This window comes from Malurus melanocephalus, unplaced genomic scaffold (assembly GCF_030028575.1).
Source record: "Malurus melanocephalus ecotype Western Australia unplaced genomic scaffold, MMel_1.1 scaffold_475, whole genome shotgun sequence".
NCBI lineage: Eukaryota > Metazoa > Chordata > Aves > Passeriformes > Maluridae > Malurus > Malurus melanocephalus.
Window position 1 is genome coordinate 36035 of NW_026623707.1, and position 9469 is coordinate 45503.

At 41.5% G+C, this 9469-nt stretch overlaps 1 protein-coding gene across 1 annotated transcript in view; it reads left to right on the forward strand.

The window, feature by feature from the left end:
* LOC130582271 (receptor-type tyrosine-protein phosphatase T-like) overlaps positions 1-9469 on the forward strand; it is a gene marked incomplete at its 5' end in the record, with an annotated part of 168371 nt that overhangs the window by 34661 nt on the left and 124241 nt on the right. The gene's annotated exons all lie outside the window — the stretch shown is intronic.

The following is a 9469-nucleotide window of genomic DNA, read 5'->3' on the forward strand; positions in this document are numbered from 1 at the left end:
AAGGAGTTCTTTTAGATTTAAAGCAACTTCTGAGCAAAATCCACAAGTTTTAAACATCAAGGCCAATGCTGTGAAGTRGAAAATGGCAAAAGAAAAGAAAATATTTTATTCTTTGGGCTGYGTGTGCAGCCATAAATATTTCATAAAGCCAAGGCCAGCCAACAGGTGAATATTCAGTTTGCCCATTGTGACTAATTAGGAGATAGCTGAGCTTTCTGCTGCCCCAGTGCCTTCAAACACAGATGGCCAGGAGCACAGCAAAGACATTCCTGATTGACTTGGCCTGGTTTATGTTTTTACCCTTTTGCTGCAGACAGCGTTAGATGTCTCTCTGCTCAGCCCMAAATCCAATTGAGCTTCCTGCTCCTGTCCTAACAACGTTAGATGGACAAACCCCAACTTCAGTGTGTTTAAAATTAAACAAACAATGAGGAATGAGCAGAATATCTGTGTTTTGTGGCTGCAGCCGTTGGCAGGAGCGGTGTTTGTGCCTGTAAATTCTGTTTGATATTGCTGGATCTCTGATGCAACAGCAAGGCTGAAATGAAAGAGAATCCAGGCAGGAATAACACCCCAGCCTGGTGCTGCTCAGATGTGGCCACAGCTTTGAAACTGAGATTTTTTGCTTTGTTTTCCTTTCTCCTTCCTCGAAGACTGGAAAAAAAATGCTTTTGAATGCAGCTTGGTTGTTTATGCAACCTTCATTGTCATGTTTTTTTTTCCTTTTCCCTCTACAAATAACTTGCTAGAGGAAAGTGTGGCTGGAGAAGATGTTTTTTTAGATGCCTTTGAAGATGTAAGAACAGCAAATGGAGCCTGCAGTGGCATAAACATCAAAGATCAGCCCAAGGAGAATCAAAGAGTTTCTTTGAGTGTATCAGCTTGCCCATAAATTGAAATTTTTCAACTCCTGGATGAATCCTCCATAGTGAGCACCTCACCATTGATTTCGATGCCACCCAAAGATAAAAGGATGTGCACTACTATAAAACTGCTTTCTCTGTATGATTCTACATCTCCATTCTAAAMCAGCAGTTTTGCCAAATTGTCAAACTTTTTCCCTTAAACCTCCAATTTTTAAAAGTTTGGGGGCACATCCAGCAACCCTCCTGCTGAAAACTGTGAAGAAACCAGTTGCCACAAACCCCAAACTGTTTTGGGGCAATGATAGCAATCTATCTGTCTGGTTAAATTATATTTATTGGTCATGGTAGTGCAACATTTTGTTATTAAATATTAAATTCTGCTATTCTTGTGTGGAGAGCGTGTGGTACATAATGAATAGTTCAGGATTAAGTGTCTGGCAGTGGTGCTGAGTCTTGGGGCTCCCTGATTTATGCCCATGTGCAGGAGGAGATGGGAGCATGGCTTTGCTGAGAGGGGAGGAGGAAAGGGGAATGTCCCATCCTGAGCTGGATGGGGATGTCACGRGCAGTTCAGGGTGTCAGTGACTCAAAAACCCACCCTCAGCTCCTGCATCCCATTCTCTGTGTCCCACAGTCTTTCTCCTTTATCAGGACACCCAGGGATTGATTGGTTCATGCCAGTGGGACACGCACATTCGATTCTTTTTGAGTTATTATGAATGTTTTCCTATTTATGGCTTTTCAGAGTGAAAGAGAAAACTGCCCTCAGTGAGTTTGACACACTGCTGTGTGTCTCCAACTGAATCTCTCAGTTTTGGGGACCATGGTCTTGTAGGGACAGGTGAAAGATCCTTCCCAAGGCAATCAGAAGTGAACTCTCTGGTACTGAGCATGAGGTGTTAAAGGGCAGGGGATGGTTTCTTCAAGGAACAGCAAAATGCTCTTTAGGCGCAGTTTTAAGGGTTATCTTTGGGTATTCTGATCCACTGGGTGTTAGTGGTGGGTTTTGCTGATTGTTTTGGGTTTTGAGGTTTGGTTTTGATTTTGTGAGTTAAGTGTMTTTTATGCAATAGCACCTACTGCTCTGTATTGCTTATAACACTACTTTTAGTGTGATACAATTCTGTTTCTGTCAAAATTTTGAGTTTTCCTCAATTTTCACATTGTTTCAATCTCCGTGGCTATTGCTCAAGTTCCTGGAGCTCCACATAAGCAGTGCCAGAGGAAGTTGTTGATGTTAAACAGTGACAAGAGGGAAAAGAAGCAAAGGAACAGCTTTGGCAGATCCCCAGCCCAAAACCAGCTCCCTGCTGTGCCCTGAGGAGCTGTGCTGCTGTTCCTGGCCTGCAGAACCAAAGCTCTGTGTGGCCCATTGTTCTATTCCTTCCATAAATGAGAATATTCCTCTTACGTTCCTGCCCCGCCCCAGCTTTGCCCAGGTGCAGATCAACCCATTTAACTCCTCTCCTTCAGTGGTAATGGAGTTAGGAGGGTGTGATAAATGGAGTTAGGAGGGTGTGATAAATGGAAAATGTTCTTTGTTTTTCTTTTCTGATCACCCAAGCCTGCCCCATCACCACGTGTCCTTTGGTTGGATGAAGGTGAAGGTTAAAGTCTCCTTGGATGCTTGATGAAGTTACCATTTGCACTGAAGTACTTACTTCCTTTTCCCTGTCTCCCTCAAAAGCTTTCCCCCCATCCTCTGAGGGTTTTACTGCTTTCAAARCCTGCAAAGTAATATTCTTGACTAACAGGCCAGAAGGATGGGGGAGTTTTTACAAGTGATTGGTTTGGGAGCAYGAGGGAAGATTTCGTGAGATGGGCTCCTGCTGCCAGGCTGGATTAGCTGGAGATGTCTTTCCAAACGAGCTGGTGCACCCTGGAGCAGGATGTGCAGCTGTACTTCCCTTTTTATCCACTTTTCCAGCACCTTTCTGAGAACTGATGAAATCTCTTCTCCTCAGCTGRTGCTGGTTTAAGCAGGTTCTTCATCACATTTGTGAAATAATGAGGGTTTGAAGCTTTCCTGGTGCACGTAGGCCAAGGTGGAACACCCAACCAAGGGATATCTGCAAAGGGACATCTTCAAATGGCTGTGGTGACAGGGAGAGCCCTTATTGCTTCCATCCAATGATTTCTGTGATCCTCCTTGGTGGGGGCAGGAGTTCCATGTCCCCAAATTTCACACAGAGCTCACAGTTTGGTTTCTGAGCCTGTGTAACCCTTTGTATGCAACAAGCTCCTTTTCCTTTTAGGTTTTTCTTTTGTCCCTTTTCTTATACTTGCCTTTTGATCTGTACTTCTAAACGTGCTTTGGCACAGAATTTGCCTCCCCAAAACAAGAGACAAGAGGATGTGGTGTCACTTTGAAACACCTCCTGCTCCTGGAGGACAAGGTGCTGTGCACTGCTCTGCTCTGCTCGTGGGTTGTGCTTTTCCCCAGAACAACTGTAATTATGTGGCAAATCTGAGGAGCATTTACGTTTGACAGCACAAAATACTTGAATTTCAGYTATTTATTGAAGACAAAAGGGCAATTTTGAAACTACCACGACTATTGAGAGTGTATTATGGGGAGGTAGCATAATTCAAAGTAGATTATTGTGTAGCTGGGAGATGTAGCATAACTCAAAGTAGATTATTTTGTTGCTGAACCGGTGTTTTATGTCATTTTTTTTGTCAATCCCAATGAGATTGAAAGCTAATACAATTATCTACGTTTATGAACAGAACTTGAGAAAAATCACCTCCTTTACTTTGCTAGGGGGAAAAAAAAGTGCACATTTTTGTCCTGGTGTAAGAAATAAGAAATAGAAGGTCTTAAAGCCAGAGAGAGCTTTGAACCAGGATGATGGACATGGATCCAAAGCAGCACTGAACCAAAATGTGCCTCCAGCCCCTCAGGGGTCTGCAGTGGAGGATTCAGGGTGTTCAGGGGGTTAATATTCCATCAGGTGTTGGTTTGTGAAGTTTCTCTGGTTTTACCCTACAACAGCACTGCTTTGCTTTCTCACCTTTATTTTCTACGTCTGTGATTGCTCTGCAAACACAAACAAAGCACAAAAAAACAGTAACTAGGGGTCACTGGGTGCTAAATTCAATCAGCTGTGATGGTTTTTTAATGAACATACATCCAGAAATTCCTCACAACTACTGTATTAACACAGCTTTACAGGCATCCAGAACTTTTCCCCAGCTTCATGTGCAAGGACAGATCTGCATTTCTKTACCTGAGGGTGGGAAAAGTTCATGTAAGATCCCATAATTGTTAAATTACARTTAAAAATCTTCCAGACTCCAGTTTTATGAGAGATAGCTTGACATCTTTGGAGATTACATGTTCATTTAAAGAAAGAAAAAGAGAAAAAAAACAGCTTTATGTATTGTTTGTGGTGGCTGTGTATAGGAGAGGTCTTAATATTAGCCACCAGCTGGGCTGCTTTTGAAGTGGGAAAAATACAGCAGGACCCAGTAAGAACTTATTTTTTTCTTTTTGTTTTTTCCTTTTTGGACATTCATGTGTTTTGTCTCTGACCTGGAGGAGGTTGTTTATTGCCAGGTTTTTTTATTCTCCTCTTGCTCACACAAACTGAAATGTGCATTTACAAATGAAACATTATTATCTACATGGAAGAGGCTGTCTCTATCAATGCTCACAACAGCATTAAATGAAATTCAGGTACTTCTTGGAGCGAATAGAGAGTTTGAGTGTGTTCAAGTCCTTTTTCAAAGAATGTCTACTGTGTCACAAACAAGAGATCACACATCCTAAAGCAATGTAAGGAATACATGTATGTTTGCTGGGAGATCAAACTCACCGTCCTTTATGGCAAAGAGAAATATCTGAGCTGTTCAAAAAGCTCCTTTTYATCACCCATGCGGTCTGCAGGGCTTTGAACAAAACCTCTTTTGAAAAGTCTTTCCCAAAATTACATTCTTTCCWCTGTTCTGTGTTAAAAAAGGCGTGTACTGTGTGTTTGGGGAAGAGAGAAGTATGGAATTAGGAAGGACGTTGCTGTTTTAAAGGCAAAACTCATTTTATAATCAATTCAAGTGGTGCCATAATTAAACCTCGTGTCTCAAAGATCTTGACCTTACGCCWGTCTCATTGGAAAATATTTGGAAACTCAACTTCATGAGAGAGTCGAGGGCTGGTAGAGTTCATGAATTTCAGTGATTTTCTGCTGTGCYTTCACAGTGTCTGTAATCTGCTTTTACGATTCCTCTGCCAAATCAATGCTCAAAAATAATGGGGTGCTTCTACTTCAGGCAGTGCATTTGGATTTAGGGATCATTTTTGATCACTGGTGCAAGTTCAGAGGGTTATTCCCCACAAAATCCAGGTGCTCACACAGTTAATACGGTATATACAATACAATACATACATATTTTTAATATACTTGAGAAAATATATGGTTTTTACTGCTACACAAATGTGAATGCTTTTGGTGCAATTGGCAAAAAAAAACAAAAACAACCAAACCCCACACAAACAGAAAAGAGGAATCTGCAGATGTCACAGTGCCTGGTTTGAGGTGAAAATTGTTGCCTCCAAAGCAACAGCCTCATTTGCAGCTCTGTAGTTCAACTTGCCACAAACTTTGAAGAGAAAATGACTTTTGCTTCCACACTAAGTGCAGGCCCTGAAATACCCGGGGAAAGGAAGAGAGGAATTAAAATGTTTTTCTACACAGTCTGGTTTGGTGTRAAGTTAGAAATTTGAAGTGTAAGTGGGGAAGATGATTCTTTTTCATCAYCTCAGGTGATCTTTTGGATGTGGCTTGCATAAGATTGTGTTTAACATGGAACTGTTTTGGTTTGCAGTGTCTGGTGGAGAAGTGGCGGCTTGAACAGGAGAAATGTTGAGTTTTCTGGTGTAACCTGTGCCTGTGGGGGCTGTAGGGACATGGGGAGKGATGAAGGAGAGTACAAAATAACTGCATTAATGTCAGGGGTGGATTGGTCACATCCTTTAGGGATTGGATAAACCCACCATGATTTATCTCCCCTGGAAATGCTTCTGCTTGGTCCAGCATGYGAAAAAATGCTTGGAATTGCTCTCATATAGTGATGTGTGATATTTAGTTTATTTTCCCTCCAAATGCATCCACTTACCATATTTTTGAGCAATGAAACATTGACATTTCTCCTTTAGCTACAAAATCACCGCTCCTTTTTCACTAAGTCCATCATGAATCTTGCCAGAGTGGATCAYGACATCACAAACTGTGAGGGCTGAGGCTCTTTTTTGCTATTTTCCTGATATTCCACAGAAAAAGCAGTCCCTTCTGACTAATTCAGTCTTGTGGGATTGCCTTATGGGATTGGTKAATTATGTTAATGAGGCATTAAAGGAAAATGTTATTTCTGTGCTGTGTTACCTGGGCAGCCCTGTCCTTGGAATGTGTTGTTTATTCCATACCTAAAAGTCTAAAATGACCAAACTGAACTGGAAATCAGCAGAATGATTTATTGACCAGGAGGGAAGGAAATGAGCACAGTGAAAAGCCCTAAAAGCCAAGATCCCCACACTCAGTGGGTGCTTTTCTGGCTGTGTGTACTTTATGGAAGATTTTTTACAGCAAACTCCTTGAGCCCTTCCAGCAGCTTTCCCCTCTCCTGCTCCCATCCATGACTTGTGCAACAACTGAATCAGATCCTGCAGAGGTGAGGTGGCATTGCTCACTGCAGATCCCTCTTCAAGGTGCTCTGTGAAAACCTGGCCAGCAAAAATCAGGTTTTGGAAATAACACAAAACCATAAAATTGACTGAGCAATCCCCAAGGTTCTCTCCTTGTCATTGTTGCTGTCAGCTCTTGCCTCCAGGCAAGCTGGAGACGCTGCAGTCGCTGTTTAAGAGGCTCTGGAAGTCTTGCAGTACAACGTGCCTCGGGTTGAATCTGTCTGGGATGTGCTGGAAGAAAAACTGCCTCTGTCATTGCCCTTTTTACACACACCAAAAAAAAAAAAAAAAAAAAAAAAAAAAAGTGTTGCCTGCTGTTCTAGAAGAGGTCTGGATGAAGATCTATGAGATACCTGTAGGCTTGGTTATGCTGTCCTCTGAGAAGGATTTTTGGATTTTTTTTTCTGGTTTTCTTTGTGAATGAAACTGTTGAGGAGAGTTTCTCTTAACAAAGTTAAGTCGTGGCTGTCATAAGATTTCAACAGTGCTTCAGATGAAGAACCCAATGTGKCTGTGGGCACTGCAGAGTTACACATGGAGAGCAACAGAAAAAGCCTGAAGGAAAATAGTGAGAGCAAGCTGGAAGGCAAGATTTGATCATTGGAATAGCTTTGTTGGGATAACAGCATTTAAAAAMCAGAATATTCTTCAAGAACATAAAMTAGAGAACAATCTCTTCCTTCTGTGTATAGTGGATAGAAATGGGAGTTAATGGGGTTAAAGAGCAGCAAAATGATCCAGTTCAGGCTTTAAGGAGAAGCTTTGTAACATTTGGCACTCAAATGGATCGTGTGAGGATTAGACAATCACCAGAGGAGGATTGGGCTGGTGACCTGTCAGGAATGGCAGAGCTGATGATAATTACAGTCCAGGTAGCACAGGAGGGCTCTTTCCCCTCTGTTTTTCCTGTTCCCCTCCTCACACCTCACCTGCTCAGAGCTCAGGGACAGCCCCACCTTTCCCTGCACAAATTTAGCAGTGCCAGCCCAGCTGGGTGCAGTGCAGCAGGTGTTTAGAGGAAATAATTCCCTTCTCACACCCCAAGAAATTTGGATTTAACCCCACTGGGYGGGGCTGTGATCRCCTTGCTTTGATWTGAGTTGACCTCACAGAGAAACYCGTGGAGGAGAGCCCTGCAATTAGRCCTGGTATCAACACAGCAAAGCCAAAGCTTGGTCTGTAATTTCTGCTTCAAGATCCATTTGGCACATTTAAAACCATGCTCTGAAATGTAATTTAGCATCATGCAAGAGCTAAATGACATCAATGAAAAAGAGATAAATTACATTCTTTACYTAGGGAAATTTTTTGGTGGTAATGCTCGGAGATGTGTGTGCCTGTAATTAAATGCCCAATTTAATATGAGCACCTCACCTTGATAATTAAGCAATAAAGACACATCAGAATGCATTTCTGGGTGCTTGTAACCTGACTTGGGTGGTACTGTAAGGCTKGAGGCCAAAGATTAAGTGGCTTAAACCACCTGAGAAATTCATTAATACCTGGAAATTTGCTGCCTGGAGTGTTCTGTTGCCTTTGAGAACCAGATTTGTGCATAAAACTGAGGAAAATGGAAATTACTGGGAATTTCACACAATGGGGCTGAAAGCTTTAGGATTCTTCAACAGTGGGTACATCAAGTGCTATCAGAGGATCATTTCAGGCTTTAGTGTGCTAATTGAGGGTGAYAATCTAAAGGGACAGCACTGGTTTTAAGGGTCTCAGTTGGCTGTGGAAAAAAGCATGAGAGTGACACTGAATACAATCAAATTTCTCCCCTTCATCTTGTTCCATTTGTTCCCWTCTTGTATTTCTCTTCACTTTTTTATTTTTAAATTATGTATATATTCCGCTTAATTATATGCTCCTTATATATAATAGCAAAATCTAGGTGAATTCACATACATCTTGTTCCAGTTTTCCTCCCCATCTCTATAAAACTTAATTTATCCCAAATCACTGGATTTCCCCCCAAACTCTGTGCACACGTTGATGCTGATCAGAACTGGGCTCTCTGGGTGCCTCATTAGGGAATTCAGCACCCTGGGCTGGCTATGAAGCAGAGGAGAGTGCTGAATGTTTAATAATTTTGTGATTTTCTGTGTTTACCTCACAAAACAGCCAACATCAGAGTCTTTTCCTTTGCATCTGGGGAAAAAGRATCCACCAGAGCTCTGATGGTTGGTAATGAGTTCAGTCTGGATTTCCAGGYATGTGGGGAATCTGACTAAATCAAGCCAGTCTGTTTTGATAAATGAAACCATTATACATTTTGGAATTTTGGGGTTTTTTTTTTCCATTTTGATTCATTTAAGATTTGTGTTCTTCATTACCCTCTATTCCCATGCACATCCCCAGAATCTCCCTCTAAAATTTTATTTTCTGATTTACTGTGGGATAATGGATTCCAAGAACTTACACACACACACCTATGCACAATTTTATGTCAGTGGGGAYGTGATGAGAGCTGTGGAGATGATCGTTTCAGCTGTCATCAAAGATGTGATGCCTGTCTGTTTATTTTTGGTTGGATAAAATATAATTGCTCTTCTGGCTGACATTAATAAATGGTGTTGACTGGAGTGTGTTCTTCTGATTGCTTCGATGAGTGACACGAATCATGTGCTGATTTTTGACTGTGAAACAAATATGGGGAGAAAGCAGATTATTATTAACTTCTTGTAATGATGGGAGAATGAGACCTGTTAAATGGAGTAAAGAAGGATCATCTGGTGCTCTTTGGTGTTTAGTGAAGATGAAGTAACATCAACAGGAAGCTATCAATTCTCTCCCAATTCATGTTTCCAGGATGTGTGCTTATTTTTTAATTCTATTTTTTTTTTAATTGAAACTAAGATATTATTTTAGCACCACAAGAACTTTTGAGTTCAATCAAATTTATTCAGAAATCTCTGTTCCA